This window comes from Anomaloglossus baeobatrachus, chromosome 1 (assembly GCF_048569485.1).
Source record: "Anomaloglossus baeobatrachus isolate aAnoBae1 chromosome 1, aAnoBae1.hap1, whole genome shotgun sequence".
Taxonomy (NCBI): Eukaryota; Metazoa; Chordata; class Amphibia; order Anura; family Aromobatidae; genus Anomaloglossus; species Anomaloglossus baeobatrachus.
This window is the reverse complement of record NC_134353.1, coordinates 284280846-284296824: the sequence shown is the minus strand read 5'-3', so window position 1 is coordinate 284296824 and position 15979 is coordinate 284280846. Positions and strand designations below refer to the sequence as shown.

At 38.1% G+C, this 15979-nt stretch overlaps 21 non-coding genes across 21 annotated transcripts; 11 read left to right on the top strand and 10 right to left on the bottom strand.

Annotated features, from left to right (window-relative positions):
- Nucleotides 1-687: 687 nt before the first annotated feature.
- TRNAL-CAG (transfer RNA leucine (anticodon CAG)) lies at nucleotides 688-770 on the bottom strand. Its single transcript has one exon. It is a non-coding gene; the product is annotated as a tRNA-Leu (tRNA).
- Nucleotides 771-911: 141 nt separating this feature from the next.
- On the top strand, nucleotides 912-984 carry TRNAF-GAA (transfer RNA phenylalanine (anticodon GAA)). The gene has a single exon. It is a non-coding gene; the product is annotated as a tRNA-Phe (tRNA).
- A 702-nt stretch (nucleotides 985-1686) lies between these two features.
- On the top strand, nucleotides 1687-1759 carry TRNAF-GAA (transfer RNA phenylalanine (anticodon GAA)). Its single transcript has one exon. It is a non-coding gene; the product is annotated as a tRNA-Phe (tRNA).
- Nucleotides 1760-3011: 1252 nt separating this feature from the next.
- On the bottom strand, nucleotides 3012-3094 carry TRNAL-CAG (transfer RNA leucine (anticodon CAG)). The gene has a single exon. It is a non-coding gene; the product is annotated as a tRNA-Leu (tRNA).
- A 916-nt stretch (nucleotides 3095-4010) lies between these two features.
- Nucleotides 4011-4083, top strand: TRNAF-GAA (transfer RNA phenylalanine (anticodon GAA)). The gene has a single exon. It is a non-coding gene; the product is annotated as a tRNA-Phe (tRNA).
- A 477-nt stretch (nucleotides 4084-4560) lies between these two features.
- Nucleotides 4561-4643, bottom strand: TRNAL-CAG (transfer RNA leucine (anticodon CAG)). Its single transcript has one exon. It is a non-coding gene; the product is annotated as a tRNA-Leu (tRNA).
- Nucleotides 4644-4784: 141 nt separating this feature from the next.
- Nucleotides 4785-4857, top strand: TRNAF-GAA (transfer RNA phenylalanine (anticodon GAA)). Its single transcript has one exon. It is a non-coding gene; the product is annotated as a tRNA-Phe (tRNA).
- Nucleotides 4858-6334: 1477 nt separating this feature from the next.
- On the top strand, nucleotides 6335-6407 carry TRNAF-GAA (transfer RNA phenylalanine (anticodon GAA)). The gene has a single exon. It is a non-coding gene; the product is annotated as a tRNA-Phe (tRNA).
- A 477-nt stretch (nucleotides 6408-6884) lies between these two features.
- Nucleotides 6885-6967, bottom strand: TRNAL-CAG (transfer RNA leucine (anticodon CAG)). Its single transcript has one exon. It is a non-coding gene; the product is annotated as a tRNA-Leu (tRNA).
- A 1467-nt stretch (nucleotides 6968-8434) lies between these two features.
- TRNAL-CAG (transfer RNA leucine (anticodon CAG)) lies at nucleotides 8435-8517 on the bottom strand. The gene has a single exon. It is a non-coding gene; the product is annotated as a tRNA-Leu (tRNA).
- A 691-nt stretch (nucleotides 8518-9208) lies between these two features.
- Nucleotides 9209-9291, bottom strand: TRNAL-CAG (transfer RNA leucine (anticodon CAG)). The gene has a single exon. It is a non-coding gene; the product is annotated as a tRNA-Leu (tRNA).
- Nucleotides 9292-9432: 141 nt separating this feature from the next.
- TRNAF-GAA (transfer RNA phenylalanine (anticodon GAA)) lies at nucleotides 9433-9505 on the top strand. The gene has a single exon. It is a non-coding gene; the product is annotated as a tRNA-Phe (tRNA).
- Nucleotides 9506-10207: 702 nt separating this feature from the next.
- Nucleotides 10208-10280, top strand: TRNAF-GAA (transfer RNA phenylalanine (anticodon GAA)). The gene has a single exon. It is a non-coding gene; the product is annotated as a tRNA-Phe (tRNA).
- Nucleotides 10281-10758: 478 nt separating this feature from the next.
- TRNAL-CAG (transfer RNA leucine (anticodon CAG)) lies at nucleotides 10759-10841 on the bottom strand. The gene has a single exon. It is a non-coding gene; the product is annotated as a tRNA-Leu (tRNA).
- Nucleotides 10842-11532: 691 nt separating this feature from the next.
- Nucleotides 11533-11615, bottom strand: TRNAL-CAG (transfer RNA leucine (anticodon CAG)). The gene has a single exon. It is a non-coding gene; the product is annotated as a tRNA-Leu (tRNA).
- A 141-nt stretch (nucleotides 11616-11756) lies between these two features.
- Nucleotides 11757-11829, top strand: TRNAF-GAA (transfer RNA phenylalanine (anticodon GAA)). The gene has a single exon. It is a non-coding gene; the product is annotated as a tRNA-Phe (tRNA).
- A 702-nt stretch (nucleotides 11830-12531) lies between these two features.
- Nucleotides 12532-12604, top strand: TRNAF-GAA (transfer RNA phenylalanine (anticodon GAA)). The gene has a single exon. It is a non-coding gene; the product is annotated as a tRNA-Phe (tRNA).
- Nucleotides 12605-13305: 701 nt separating this feature from the next.
- Nucleotides 13306-13378, top strand: TRNAF-GAA (transfer RNA phenylalanine (anticodon GAA)). Its single transcript has one exon. It is a non-coding gene; the product is annotated as a tRNA-Phe (tRNA).
- Nucleotides 13379-13856: 478 nt separating this feature from the next.
- TRNAL-CAG (transfer RNA leucine (anticodon CAG)) lies at nucleotides 13857-13939 on the bottom strand. The gene has a single exon. It is a non-coding gene; the product is annotated as a tRNA-Leu (tRNA).
- Nucleotides 13940-14855: 916 nt separating this feature from the next.
- TRNAF-GAA (transfer RNA phenylalanine (anticodon GAA)) lies at nucleotides 14856-14928 on the top strand. The gene has a single exon. It is a non-coding gene; the product is annotated as a tRNA-Phe (tRNA).
- Nucleotides 14929-15406: 478 nt separating this feature from the next.
- TRNAL-CAG (transfer RNA leucine (anticodon CAG)) lies at nucleotides 15407-15489 on the bottom strand. Its single transcript has one exon. It is a non-coding gene; the product is annotated as a tRNA-Leu (tRNA).
- Between the last annotated feature and the right edge of the window lie 490 nt (nucleotides 15490-15979).

Genomic DNA, 15979 nt, shown 5'->3' with positions numbered 1-15979 from the left:
CACAACTGTGGAAAATTCACACTTTCTAAAAACAAACACATTTTTTGTTTGGCCCCAAAAAAAGGCAAATTTTGAACTGAAAATTTATTAACGCCTTTGAGTTTGCCTTGCAATGCTGTAGCTTTAACTTTGTAGGTTGCTGAAATAGCTCAGTTGGGAGAGCGTTAGACTGAAGATCTAAAGGTCCCTGGTCCGATCACGGGTTTCAGCACGCTGTTTTTAAGTATGAGTGATTTGAGATAAAGTTCTTTCTCCATATGCATTTAGCAAGATTTTCATTCTTTGTGAAGTGCAGATATACCTGAAAAAAACAGTTTTAAGTATCTCTTTTCAGAACAGTCACTAATGCGAGAAGAAAATGAAAGTAGTTATACTGAAAAATTAAATTGAAGTCGAAGTAGTATGGAGGAAATCAGAAAAAAAATCTGAGAAATATCAACATAAAGTGCTAAGGATCTTTAAGATTTTGTGTATCTTGAGGTTTATTTTATGAGATTTTCCACCTCCCTCTTCTTACTGATAGTGCAGCAGAGAACAACATGATTGTGACAGACAGGATTGAGGATCCAGAGGGTTCTCATTGGCTTTGTCCTTGGACTAATCTGGTTTGTGGAAATGTCTGAATTGTGACAGAGGGACATAGTGAAAATGAAAAAAAAAAAACATGATTGTAATGTAACAGAAACCTGTCAGAAGTGGGATTCGAACCCACGCCTCAAGTAGAGACTGCGACCTGAACGCAGCGCCTTGGACCGCTCGGCCATCCTGACAAGCACAACTGTGTAAAATTCACACTTTCTAAAAACAAACACATTTTTTGTTTGGCCCCAAAAAAATGCAAATTTTGAACTGAAAATGTATTAACGCCTTTGAGTTTGCCTTGCAATGCTGTAGCTTTAACTTTGTAGGTTGCTGAAATAGCTCAGTTGGGAGAGCGTTAGACTGAAGATCTAAAGGTCCCTGGTCCGATCCCGGGTTTCAGCACGCTGTTTTTAAGTATGAGTGATTTGAGATAAAGTTCTTTCTCCATATGCATTTAGCAAGATTTTCATTCTTTGTGAAGTGCAGATATACCTGAAAAAAACAGTTTTAAGTATCTCTTTTCAGAACAGTCACTAATGCGAGAAGAAAATGAAAGTAGTTATACTGAAAAATTAAGTTGAAGTCGAAGTAGTATGGAGGAAATCGGAGAAAAAATCTGAGAAATATCAACATAAAGTGCTAAGGATCTTTAAGATTTTGTGTATCTTGAGGTTTATTTTATGAGATTTTCCACCTCCCTCTTCTTACTGATAGTGCAGCAGAGAACAACATGATTGTGACAGACAGGATTGAGGATCCAGAGGGTTCTCATTGGCTTTGTCCTTGGAGTAATCTGGTTTGTGGAAATGTCTGAATTGTGACAGAGGGACATAGTGAAAATGAAAAAAAAACAAAACATGATTGTAATGTAACAGAAACCTGTCAGAAGTGGGATTCAAACCCACGCCTCAAGTAGAGACTGCGACCTGAACGCAGCGCCTTGGACCGCTCGGCCATCCTGACAAGCACAACTGTGGAAAATTCACACTTTCTAAAAACAAACACATTTTTTGTTTGGCCCCAAAAAAAGGCAAATTTTGAACTGAAAATTTATTAACGCCTTTGAGTTTGCCTTGCAATGCTGTAGCTTTAACTTTGTAGGTTGCTGAAATAGCTCAGTTGGGAGAGCGTTAGACTGAAGATCTAAAGGTCCCTGGTCCGATCCCGGGTTTCAGCACGCTGTTTTTAAGTATGAGTGATTTGAGTTAAAGTTCTTTCTCCATATGCATTTAGCAAGATTTTCATTCTTTGTGAAGTGCAGATATACCTGAAAAAAACAGTTTAAAGTATCTCTTTTCAGAACAGTCACTAATGCGAGAAGAAAATGAAAGTAGTTATACTGAAAAATTAAGTTGAAGTCGAAGTAGTATGGAGGAAATCGGAGAAAAAATCTGAGAAATATCAACATAAAGTGCTAAGGATCTTTAAGATTTTGTGTATCTTGAGGTTTACTTTATGAGATTTTCCACCTCCCTCTTCTTACTGATAGTGCAGCAGAGAACAACATGATTGTGACAGACAGGATTGAGGATCCAGAGGGTTCTCATTGGCTTTGTCCTTGGACTAATCTGGTTTGTGGAAATGTCTGAATTGTGACAGAGGGACATAGTGAAAATGAAAAAAAAAAAAACATGATTGTAATGTAACAGAAACCTGTCAGAAATGGGATTCGAACCCACGCCTCAAGTAGAGACTGCGACCTGAACGCAGCGCCTTGGACCGCTCGGCCATCCTGACAAGCACAACTGTGGAAAATTCACACTTTCTAAAAACAAACACATTTTTTGTTTGGCCCCAAAAAAATGCAAATTTTGAACTGAAAATGTATTAACGCCTTTGAGTTTGCCTTGCAATGCTGTAGCTTTAACTTTTTAGGTTGCTGAAATAGCTCAGTTGGGAGAGCGTTAGAATGAAGATCTAAAGGTCCCTGGTCCGATCCCGGGTTTCAGCACGCTGTTTTTAAGTATGAGTAATTTGAGATAAAGTTCTTTCTCCATATGCATTTAGCAAGATTTTCATTCTTTGTGAAGTGCAGATATACCTGAAAAAAATAGTTTTAAGTATCTCTTTTCAGAACAGTCACTAATGCGATAAGAAAATGAAAGTAGTTATACTGAAAAATTAAGTTGAAGTCGAAGTAGTATGGAGGAAATCGGAGAAAAAATCTGAGAAATATCAACATAAAGTGCTAAGGATCTTTAAGATTTTGTGTATCTTGAGGTTTATTTTATGAGATTTTCCACCTCCCTCTTCTTACTGATAGTGCAGTAGAGAACAACATGATTGTGACAGACAGGATTGAGGATCCAGAGGGTTCTCATTGGCTTTGTCCTTGGACTAATCTGGTTTGTGGAAATGTCTGAATTGTGACAGAGGGACATAGTGAAAATGAAAAAAAAACAAAACATGATTGTAATGTAACAGAAACCTGTCAGAAGTGGGATTCGAACCCACGCCTCAAGTAGAGACTGCGACCTGAACGCAGCGCCTTGGACCGCTCGGCCATCCTGACAAGCACAACTGTGGAAAATTCACACTTTCTAAAAACAAACACAATTTTTGTTTGGCCCCAAAAAAATGCAAATTTTGAACTGAAAATGTATTAACGCCTTTGAGTTTGCCTTGCAATGCTGTAGCTTTAACTTTGTAGGTTGCTGAAATAGTTCAGTTGGGCGAGCGTTAGACTGCAGATCTAAAGGTCCCTGGTCCGATCCCGGGTTTCAGCACGCTGTTTTTAAGTATGAGTGATTTGAGATAAAGTTCTTTCTCCATATGCATTTAGCAAGATTTTCATTCTTTGTGAAGTGCAGATATACCTGAAAAAAACAGTTTTAAGTATCTCTTTTCAGAACAGTCACTAATGCGAGAAGAAAATGAAAGTAGTTATACTGAAAAATTAAGTTGAAGTTGAAGTAGTATGGAGGAAATCGGAAATAAAATCTGAGAAATATCAACATAAAGTGCTAAGGATCTTTAAGATTTTGTGTATCTTGAGGTTTATTTTATGAGATTTTCCACCTCCCTCTTCTTACTGATAGTGCAGCAGAGAACAACATGATTGTGACAGACAGGATTGGGGATTCATAGGGTTCTCATTGGCTTTGTCCTTGGACTAATCTGGTTTGTGGAAATGTCTGAATTGTGACAGAGGGACATAGTGAAAATGAAAAAAAAACAAAACATGATTGTAATGTAACAGAAACCTGTCAGAAGTGGGATTCGATCCCATGCCTCAAGTAGAGACTGCGACCTGAACGCAGCGCCTTGGACCGCTCGGCCATCCTGACAAGCACAACTGTGGAAAATTCACACTTTCTAAAAACAAACACATTTTTTGTTTGGCCCCAAAAAAAGGCAAATTTTGAACTGAAAATTTATTAACGCCTTTGAGTTTGCCTTGCAATGCTGTAGCTCTAACTTTGTAGGTTGCTGAAATAGCTCAGTTGGGAGAGCATTAGACTGAAAATCTAAAGGTCCCTGGTCCGATCCCGGGTTTCAGCACGCTGTTTTTAAGTATGAGTGATTTGAGATAAAGTTCTTTCTCCATATGCATTTAGCAAGATTTTCATTCTTTGTGAAGTGCAGATATACCTGAAAAGAACAGTTTTAAGTATCTCTTTTCAGAACAGTCACTAATGCGAGAAGAAAATGAAAGTAGTTATACTGAAAAATTAAGTTGAAGTCGAAGTAGTATGGAGGAAATCAGAAAAAAAATCTGAGAAATATCAACATAAAGTGCTAAGGATCTTTAAGATTTTGTGTATCTTGAGGTTTATTTTATGAGATTTTTCACCTCCCTCTTCTTACTGATAGTGCAGCAGAGAACAACATGATTGTGACAGACAGGATTGAGGATCCAGAGGGTTCTCATTGGCTTTGTCCTTGGACTAATCTGGTTTGTGGAAATGTCTGAATTGTGACAGAGGGACATAGTGAAAATGAAAAAAAAAAAAACATGATTGTAATGTAACAGAAACCTGTCAGAAGTGGGATTCGAACCCACGCCTCAAGTAGAGACTGCGACCTGAACGCAGCGCCTTGGACCGCTCGGCCATCCTGACAAGCACAACTGTGGAAAATTCACACTTTCTAAAAACAAACACATTTTTTGTTTGACCCCAAAAAAAGGCAAATTTTGAACTGAAAATTTATTAACGCCTTTGAGTTTGCCTTGCAATGCTGTAGCTTTAACTTTGTAGGTTGCTGAAATAGCTCAGTTGGGAGAGCGTTAGACTGAAGATCTAAAGGTCCCTGGTCCGATCCCGGGTTTCAGCACGCTGTTTTTAAGTATGAGTGATTTGAGATGAAGTTCTTTCTCCATATGCATTTAGCAAGATTTTCATTCTTTGTGAAGTGCAGATATACCTGAAAAAAACAGTTTTAAGTATCTCTTTTCAGAACAGTCACTAATGCGAGAAGAAAATGAAAGTAGTTATACTGAAAAATTAAGTTGAAGTCGAAGTAGTATGGAGGAAATCGGAGAAAAAATCTGAGAAATATCAACATAAAGTGCTAAGGATCTTTAAGATTTTGTGTATCTTGAGGTTTATTTTATGAGATTTTCCACCTCCCTCTTCTTACTGATAGTGCAGCAGAGAACAACATGATTGTGACAGACAGGATTGAGGATCCAGAGGGTTCTCATTGGCTTTGTCCTTGGACTAATCTGGTTTGTGGAAATGTCTGAATTGTGACAGAGGGACATAGTGAAAATGAAAAAAAAACAAAACATGATTGTAATGTAACAGAAACCTTTCAGAAGTGGGATTCGAACCCACGGCTCAAGTAGAGACTGCGATCTGAACGCAGCGCCTTGGACCGCTCGGCCATCCTGACAAGCACAACTGTGGAAAATTCACACTTTCTAAAAACAAACACATTTTTTGTTTGACCCCAAAAAAAGGCAAATTTTGAACTGAAAATTTATTAACGCCTTTGAGTTTGCCTTGCAATGCTGTAGCTTTAACTTTGTAGGTTGCTGAAATAGCTCAGCTGGGAGAGCGTTAGACTGAAGATCTAAAGGTCCCTGGTCCGATCCCGGGTTTCAGCACGCTGTTTTTAAGTATGAGTGATTTGAGATAAAGTTCTTTCTCCATATGCATTTAGCAAGATTTTCATTCTTTGTGAAGTGCAGATATACCTGAAAAAAACAGTTTTAAGTATCTCTTTTCAGAACAGTCACTAATGCGAGAAGAAAATGAAAGTAGTTATACTGAAAAATTAAGTTGAAGTTGAAGTAGTATGGAGGAAATCGGAAATAAAATCTGAGAAATATCAACATAAAGTGCTAAGGATCTTTAAGATTTTGTGTATCTTGAGGTTTATTTTATGAGATTTTCCACCTCCCTCTTCTTACTGATAGTGCAGCAGAGAACAACATGATTGTGACAGACAGGATTGGGGATTCATAGGGTTCTCATTGGCTTTGTCCTTGGACTAATCTGGTTTGTGGAAATGTCTGAATTGTGACAGAGGGACATAGTGAAAATGAAAAAAAAACAAAACATGATTGTAATGTAACAGAAACCTGTCAGAAGTGGGATTCGATCCCATGCCTCAAGTAGAGACTGCGACCTGAACGCAGCGCCTTGGACCGCTCGGCCATCCTGACAAGCACAACTGTGGAAAATTCACACTTTCTAAAAACAAACACATTTTTTGTTTGGCCCCAAAAAAAGGCAAATTTTGAACTGAAAATTTATTAACGCCTTTGAGTTTGCCTTGCAATGCTGTAGCTCTAACTTTGTAGGTTGCTGAAATAGCTCAGTTGGGAGAGCATTAGACTGAAAATCTAAAGGTCCCTGGTCCGATCCCGGGTTTCAGCACGCTGTTTTTAAGTATGAGTGATTTGAGATAAAGTTCTTTCTCCATATGCATTTAGCAAGATTTTCATTCTTTGTGAAGTGCAGATATACCTGAAAAGAACAGTTTTAAGTATCTCTTTTCAGAACAGTCACTAATGCGAGAAGAAAATGAAAGTAGTTATACTGAAAAATTAAGTTGAAGTCGAAGTAGTATGGAGGAAATCAGAAAAAAAATCTGAGAAATATCAACATAAAGTGCTAAGGATCTTTAAGATTTTGTGTATCTTGAGGTTTATTTTATGAGATTTTTCACCTCCCTCTTCTTACTGATAGTGCAGCAGAGAACAACATGATTGTGACAGACAGGATTGAGGATCCAGAGGGTTCTCATTGGCTTTGTCCTTGGACTAATCTGGTTTGTGGAAATGTCTGAATTGTGACAGAGGGACATAGTGAAAATGAAAAAAAAAAAAACATGATTGTAATGTAACAGAAACCTGTCAGAAGTGGGATTCGAACCCACGCCTCAAGTAGAGACTGCGACCTGAACGCAGCGCCTTGGACCGCTCGGCCATCCTGACAAGCACAACTGTGGAAAATTCACACTTTCTAAAAACAAACACATTTTTTGTTTGACCCCAAAAAAAGGCAAATTTTGAACTGAAAATTTATTAACGCCTTTGAGTTTGCCTTGCAATGCTGTAGCTTTAACTTTGTAGGTTGCTAAAATAGCTCAGTTGGGAGAGCGTTAGACTGAAGATCTAAAGGTCCCTGGTCCGATCCCGGGTTTCAGCACGCTGTTTTTAAGTATGAGTGATTTGAGATGAAGTTCTTTCTCCATATGCATTTAGCAAGATTTTCATTCTTTGTGAAGTGCAGATATACCTGAAAAAAACAGTTTTAAGTATCTCTTTTCAGAACAGTCACTAATGCGAGAAGAAAATGAAAGTAGTTATACTGAAAAATTAAGTTGAAGTCGAAGTAGTATGGAGGAAATCGGAGAAAAAATCTGAGAAATATCAACATAAAGTGCTAAGGATCTTTAAGATTTTGTGTATCTTGAGGTTTATTTTATGAGATTTTCCACCTCCCTCTTCTTACTGATAGTGCAGCAGAGAACAACATGATTGTGACAGACAGGATTGAGGATCCAGAGGGTTCTCATTGGCTTTGTCCTTGGACTAATCTGGTTTGTGGAAATGTCTGAATTGTGACAGAGGGACATAGTTAAAATGAAAAAAAAACAAAACATGATTGTAATGTAACAGAAACCTTTCAGAAGTGGGATTCGAACCCACGGCTCAAGTAGAGACTGCGATCTGAACGCAGCGCCTTGGACCGCTCGGCCATCCTGACAAGCACAACTGTGGAAAATTCACACTTTCTAAAAACAAACACATTTTTTGTTTGACCCCAAAAAAAGGCAAATTTTGAACTGAAAATTTATTAACGCCTTTGAGTTTGCCTTGCAATGCTGTAGCTTTAACTTTGTAGGTTGCTGAAATAGCTCAGCTGGGAGAGCGTTAGACTGAAGATCTAAAGGTCCCTGGTCCGATCCCGGGTTTCAGCACGCTGTTTTTAAGTATGAGTGATTTGAGATAAAGTTCTTTCTCCATATGCATTTAGCAAGATTTTCATTCTTTGTGAAGTGCAGATATACCTGAAAAAAACAGTTTTAAGTATCTCTTTTCAGAACAGTCACTAATGCGAGAAGAAAATGAAAGTAGTTATACTGAAAAATTAAGTTGAAATCGAAGTAGTATGGAGGAAATCGGAGAAAAAATCTGAGAAATATCAACATAAAGTGCTAAGGATCTTTAAGATTTTGTGTATCTTGAGGTTTATTTTATGAGATTTTCCACCTCCCTCTTCTTACTGATAGTGCAGCAGAGAACAACATGATTGTGACAGACAGGATTGAGGATCCAGAGGGTTCTCATTGGCTTTGTCCTTGGACTAATCTGGTTTGTGGAAATGTCTGAATTGTGACAGAGGGACATAGTGAAAATGAAAAAAAAACAAAACATGATTGTAATGTAACAGAAACCTGTCAGAAGTGGGATTCGAACCCACGCCTCAAATAGAGACTGCGACCTGAACGCAGCGCCTTGGACCGCTCGGCCATCCTGACAAGCACAACTGTGGAAAATTCACACTTTCTAAAAACAAACACATTTTTTATTTGGCCCCAAAAAAACGCAAATTTTGAACTGAAAATGTATTAACGCCTTTGAGTTTGCCTTGCAATGCTGTAGCTTTAACTTTGTAGGTTGCTGAAATAGCTCAGTTGGGAGAGCGTTAGACTGAAGATTTAAAGGTCCCTGGTCCGATCCAGGGTTTCAGCACGCTGTTTTTAAGTATGAGTGATTTGAGATAAAGTTCTTTCTCCATATGCATTTAGCAAGATTTTCATTCTTTGTGAAGTGCAGATATACCTGAAAAAAACAGTTTTAAGTATCTCTTTTCAGAACAGTCACTAATGCGAGAAGAAAATGAAAGTAGTTATACTGAAAAATTAAGTTGAAGTCGAAGTAGTATGGAGGAAATCGGAGAAAAAATCTGAGAAATATCAACATAAAGTGCTAAGGATCTTTAAGATTTTGTGTATCTTGAGGTTTATTTTATGAGATTTTCCACCTCCCTCTTCTTACTGATAGTGCAGCAGAGAACAACATGATTGTGACAGAGAGGATTGAGGATCCAGAGGGTTCTCATTGGCTTTGTCCTTGGACTAATCTGGTTTGTGGAAATGTCTGAATTGTGACAGAGGGACATAGTGAAAATGAAAAAAAAAAAAACATGATTGTAATGTAACAGAAACCTGTCAGAAGTGGGATTCGAACCCACGCCTCAAGTAGAGACTGCGACCTGAACGCAGCGCCTTGGACCGCTCGGCCATCCTGACAAGCACAACTGTGGAAAATTCACACTTTCTAAAAACAAACACATTTTTTGTTTGGCCCCAAAAAAATGCAAATTTTGAACTGAAAATGTATTAACGCCTTTGAGTTTGCCTTGCAATGCTGTAGCTTTAACTTTGTAGGTTGCTGAAATAGCTCAGTTGGGAGAGCGTTAGACTGAAGATCTAAAGGTCCCTGGTCCGATCCCGGGTTTCAGCACGCTGTTTTTAAGTATGAGTGATTTGAGATAAAGTTCTTTCTCCATATGCATTTAGCAAGATTTTCATTCTTTGTGAAGTGCAGATATACCTGAAAAAAACAGTTTTAAGTATCTCTTTTCAGAACAGTCACTAATGCGAGAAGAAAATGAAAGTAGTTATACTGAAAAATTAAGTTGAAGTCGAAGTAGTATGGAGGAAATCGGAGAAAAAATCTGAGAAATATCAACATAAAGTGCTAAGGATCTTTAAGATTTTGTGTATCTTGAGGTTTATTTTATGAGATTTTCCACCTCCCTCTTCTTACTGATAGTGCAGCAGAGAACAACATGATTGTGACAGACAGGATTGAGGATCCAGAGGGTTCCCATTGGCTTTGTCCTTGGACTAATCTGGTTTGTGGAAATGTCTGAATTGTGACAGAGGGACATAGTGAAAATGAAAAAAAAACAAAACATGATTGTAATGTAACAGAAACCTTACAGAAGTGGGATTCGAACCCACGGCTCAAGTAGAGACTGCGATCTGAACGCAGCGCCTTGGACCGCTCGGCCATCCTGACAAGCACAACTGTGGAAAATTCACACTTTCTAAAAACAAACACATTTTTTGTTTGACCCCAAAAAAAGGCAAATTTTGAACTGAAAATTTATTAACGCCTTTGAGTTTGCCTTGCAATGCTGTAGCTTTAACTTTGTAGGTTGCTGAAATAGCTCAGTTGGGAGAGCGTTAGACTGAAGATCTAAAGGTCCCTGGTCCGATCCCGGGTTTCAGCACGCTGTTTTTAAGTATGAGTGATTTGAGATAAAGTTCTTTCTCCATATGCATTTAGCAAGATTTTCATTCTTTGTGAAGTGCAGATATACCTGAAAAAAACAGTTTTAAGTATCTCTTTTCAGAACAGTCACTAATGCGAGAAGAAAATGAAAGTAGTTATACTGAAAAATTAAGTTGAAGTCGAAGTAGTATGGAGGAAATCGGAGAAAAAATCTGAGAAATATCAACATAAAGTGCTAAGGATCTTTAAGATTTTGTGTATCTTGAGGTTTATTTTATGAGATTTTCCACCTCCCTCTTCTTACTGATAGTGCAGCAGAGAACAACATGATTGTGACAGACAGGATTGAGGATCCAGAGGGTTCTCATTGGCTTTGTCCTTGGACTAATCTGGTTTGTGGAAATGTCTGAATTGTGACAGAGGGACATAGTGAAAATGAAAAAAAAACAAAACATGATTGTAATGTAACAGAAACCTGTCAGAAGTGGGATTCGAACCCACGCCTCAAATAGAGACTGCGACCTGAACGCAGCGCCTTGGACCGCTCGGCCATCCTGACAAGCACAACTGTGGAAAATTCACACTTTCTAAAAACAAACACATTTTTTATTTGGCCCCAAAAAAACGCAAATTTTGAACTGAAAATGTATTAACGCCTTTGAGTTTGCCTTGCAATGCTGTAGCTTTAACTTTGTAGGTTGCTGAAATAGCTCAGTTGGGAGAGCGTTAGACTGAAGATTTAAAGGTCCCTGGTCCGATCCAGGGTTTCAGCACGCTGTTTTTAAGTATGAGTGATTTGAGATAAAGTTCTTTCTCCATATGCATTTAGCAAGATTTTCATTCTTTGTGAAGTGCAGATATACCTGAAAAAAACAGTTTTAAGTATCTCTTTTCAGAACAGTCACTAATGCGAGAAGAAAATGAAAGTAGTTATACTGAAAAATTAAGTTGAAGTCGAAGTAGTATGGAGGAAATCGGAGAAAAAATCTGAGAAATATCAACATAAAGTGCTAAGGATCTTTAAGATTTTGTGTATCTTGAGGTTTATTTTATGAGATTTTCCACCTCCCTCTTCTTACTGATAGTGCAGCAGAGAACAACATGATTGTGACAGAGAGGATTGAGGATCCAGAGGGTTCTCATTGGCTTTGTCCTTGGACTAATCTGGTTTGTGGAAATGTCTGAATTGTGACAGAGGGACATAGTGAAAATGAAAAAAAAAAAAACATGATTGTAATGTAACAGAAACCTGTCAGAAGTGGGATTCGAACCCACGCCTCAAGTAGAGACTGCGACCTGAACGCAGCGCCTTGGACCACTCGGCCATCCTGACAAGCACAACTGTGGAAAATTCACACTTTCTAAAAACAAACACATTTTTTGTTTGGCCCCAAAAAAATGCAAATTTTGAACTGAAAATGTATTAACGCCTTTGAGTTTGCCTTGCAATGCTGTAGCTTTAACTTTGTAGGTTGCTGAAATAGCTCAGTTGGGAGAGCGTTAGACTGAAGATCTAAAGGTCCCTGGTCCGATCCCGGGTTTCAGCACGCTGTTTTTAAGTATGAGTGATTTGAGATAAAGTTCTTTCTCCATATGCATTTAGCAAGATTTTCATTCTTTGTGAAGTGCAGATATACCTGAAAAAAACAGTTTTAAGTATCTCTTTTCAGAACAGTCACTAATGCGAGAAGAAAATGAAAGTAGTTATACTGAAAAATTAAGTTGAAGTCGAAGTAGTATGGAGGAAATCGGAGAAAAAATCTGAGAAATATCAACATAAAGTGCTAAGGATCTTTAAGATTTTGTGTATCTTGAGGTTTATTTTATGAGATTTTCCACCTCCCTCTTCTTACTGATAGTGCAGCAGAGAACAACATGATTGTGACAGACAGGATTGAGGATCCAGAGGGTTCCCATTGGCTTTGTCCTTGGACTAATCTGGTTTGTGGAAATGTCTGAATTGTGACAGAGGGACATAGTGAAAATGAAAAAAAAACAAAACATGATTGTAATGTAACAGAAACCTTACAGAAGTGGGATTCGAACCCACGGCTCAAGTAGAGACTGCGATCTGAACGCAGCGCCTTGGACCGCTCGGCCATCCTGACAAGCACAACTGTGGAAAATTCACACTTTCTAAAAACAAACACATTTTTTGTTTGACCCCAAAAAAAGGCAAATTTTGAACTGAAAATTTATTAACGCCTTTGAGTTTGCCTTGCAATGCTGTAGCTTTAACTTTGTAGGTTGCTGAAATAGCTCAGTTGGGAGAGCGTTAGACTGAAGATCTAAAGGTCCCTGGTCCGATCCCGGGTTTCAGCACGCTGTTTTTAAGTATGAGTGATTTGAGATAAAGTTCTTTCTCCATATGCATTTAGCAAGATTTTCATTCTTTGTGAAGTGCAGATATACCTGAAAAAAACAGTTTTAAGTATCTCTTTTCAGAACAGTCACTAATGCGAGAAGAAAATGAAAGTAGTTATACTGAAAAATTAAGTTGAAGTCGAAGTAGTATGGAGGAAATCGGAGAAAAAATCTGAGAAATATCAACATAAAGTGCTAAGGATCTTTAAGATTTTGTGTATCTTGAGGTTTATTTTATGAGATTTTCCACCTCCCTCTTCTTACTGATAGTGCAGCAGAGAACAACATGATTGTGACAGACAGGATTGAGGATCCAGAGGGTTCTCATTGGCTTTGTCCTTGGACTAATCTGGTTTGTGGAAATGTCTGAATTGTGACAGAGGGACATAGTGAAAATGAAAAAAAAACAAAACATGATTGTAATGTAACAGAAACCTTTCAGAAGTGGGATTCGAACCCACGGCTCAAGTGGAGACTGCGATCTGAACGCAGCGCCTTGGACCGCTCGGCCATCCTGACAAGCACAACTGTGGAAAATTCACACTTTCTAAAAACAAACACATTTTTTGTTTGACCCCAAAAAAAGGCAAATTTGAACTGAAAATTTATTAACGCCTTTGAGTTTGCCTTGCAATGCTGTAGCTTTAACTTTGTAGGTTGCTGAAATAGCTCAGTTGGGAGAGCGTTAGACTGAAGATCTAAAGGTCCCTGGTCCGATCCCGGGTTTCAGCATGCTGTTTTTAAGTATGAGTGATTTGAGATAAAGTTCTTTCTCCATATGCATTTAGCAAGATTTTCATTCTTTGTGAAGTGCAGATATACCTGAAAAAAACAGTTTTAAGTATCTCTTTTCAGAACAGTCACTAATGCGAGAAGAAAATGAAAGTAGTTATACTGAAAAATTAAGTTGAAATCGAAGTAGTATGGAGGAAATCGGAGAAAAAATCTGAGAAATATCAACATAAAGTGCTAAGGATCTTTAAGATTTTGTGTATCTTGAGGTTTATTTTATGAGATTTTCCACCTCCCTCTTCTTACTGATAGTGCAGCAGAGAACAACATGATTGTGACAGACAGGATTGAGGATCCAGAGGGTTCTCATTGGCTTTGTCCTTGGACTAATCTGGTTTGTGGAAATGTCTGAATTGTGACAGAGGGACATAGTGAAAATGAAAAAAAAACAAAACATGATTGTAATGTAACAGAAACCTGTCAGAAGTGGGATTCGAACCCACGCCTCAAATAGAGACTGCGACCTGAACGCAGCGCCTTGGACCGCTCGGCCATCCTGACAAGCACAACTGTGGAAAATTCACACTTTCTAAAAACAAACACATTTTTTATTTGGCCCCAAAAAAACGCAAATTTTGAACTGAAAATGTATTAACGCCTTTGAGTTTGCCTTGCAATGCTGTAGCTTTAACTTTGTAGGTTGCTGAAATAGCTCAGTTGGGAGAGCATTAGACTGAAGATTTAAAGGTCCCTGGTCCGATCCAGGGTTTCAGCACACTGTTTTTAAGTATGAGTGATTTGAGATAAAGTTCTTTCTCCATATGCATTTAGCAAGATTTTCATTCTTTGTGAAGTGCAGATATACCTGAAAAAAACAGTTTTAAGTATCTCTTTTCAGAACAGTCACTAATGCGAGAAGAAAATGAAAGTAGTTATACTGAAAAATTAAGTTGAAGTCGAAGTAGTATGGAGGAAATCGGAGAAAAAATCTGAGAAATATCAACATAAAGTGCTAAGGATCTTTAAGATTTTGTGTATCTTGAGGTTTATTTTATGAGATTTTCCACCTCCCTCTTCTTACTGATAGTGCAGCAGAGAACAACATGATTGTGACAGACAGGATTGAGGATCCAGAGGGTTCTCATTGGCTTTGTCCTTGGACTAATCTGGTTTGTGGAAATGTCTGAATTGTGACAGAGGGACATAGTGAAAATGAAAAAAAAACAAAACATGATTGTAATGTAACAGAAACCTTTCAGAAGTGGGATTCGAACCCACGGCTCAAGTAGAGACTGCGATCTGAACGCAGCGCCTTGGACCGCTCGGCCATCCTGACAAGCACAACTGTGGAAAATTCACACTTTCTAAAAACAAACACATTTTTTGTTTGACCCCAAAAAAAGGCAAATTTTGAACTGAAAATTTATTAACGCCTTTGAGTTTGCCTTGCAATGCTGTAGCTTTAACTTTGTAGGTTGCTGAAATAGCTCAGTTGGGAGAGCGTTAGACTGAAGATCTAAAGGTCCCTGGTCCGATCCCGGGTTTCAGCATGCTGTTTTTAAGTATGAGTGATTTGAGATAAAGTTCTTTCTCCATATGCATTTAGCAAGATTTTCATTCTTTGTGAAGTGCAGATATACCTGAAAAAAACAGTTTTAAGTATCTCTTTTCAGAACAGTCACTAATGCGAGAAGAAAATGAAAGTAGTTATACTGAAAAATTAAGTTGAAATCGAAGTAGTATGGAGGAAATCGGAGAAAAAATCTGAGAAATATCAACATAAAGTGCTAAGGATCTTTAAGATTTTGTGTATCTTGAGGTTTATTTTATGAGATTTTCCACCTCCCTCTTCTTACTGATAGTGCAGCAGAGAACAACATGATTGTGACAGACAGGATTGAGGATCCAGAGGGTTCTCATTGGCTTTGTCCTTGGACTAATCTGGTTTGTGGAAATGTCTGAATTGTGACAGAGGGACATAGTGAAAATGAAAAAAAAACAAAACATGATTGTAATGTAACAGAAACCTGTCAGAAGTGGGATTCGAACCCACGCCTCAAATAGAGACTGCGACCTGAACGCAGCGCCTTGGACCGCTCGGCCATCCTGACAAGCACAACTGTGGAAAATTCACACTTTCTAAAAACAAACACATTTTTTATTTGGCCCCAAAAAAACGCAAATTTTGAACTGAAAATGTATTAACGCCTTTGAGTTTGCCTTGCAATGCTGTAGCTTTAACTTTGTAGGTTGCTGAAATAGCTCAGTTGGGAGAGCGTTAGACTGAAGATTTAAAGGTCCCTGGTCCGATCCAGGGTTTCAGCACGCTGTTTTTAAGTATGAGTGATTTGAGATAAAGTTCTTTCTCCATATGCATTTAGCAAGATTTTCATTCTTTGTGAAGTGCAGATATACCTGAAAAAAACAGTTTTAAGTATCTCTTTTCAGAACAGTCACTAATGCGAGAAGAAAATGAAAGTAGTTATACTGAAAAATTAAGTTGAAGTCGAAGTAGTATGGAGGAAATCGGAGAAAAAATCTGAGAAATATCAACATAAAGTGCTAAGGATCTTTAAGATTTTGTGTATCTTGAGGTTTATT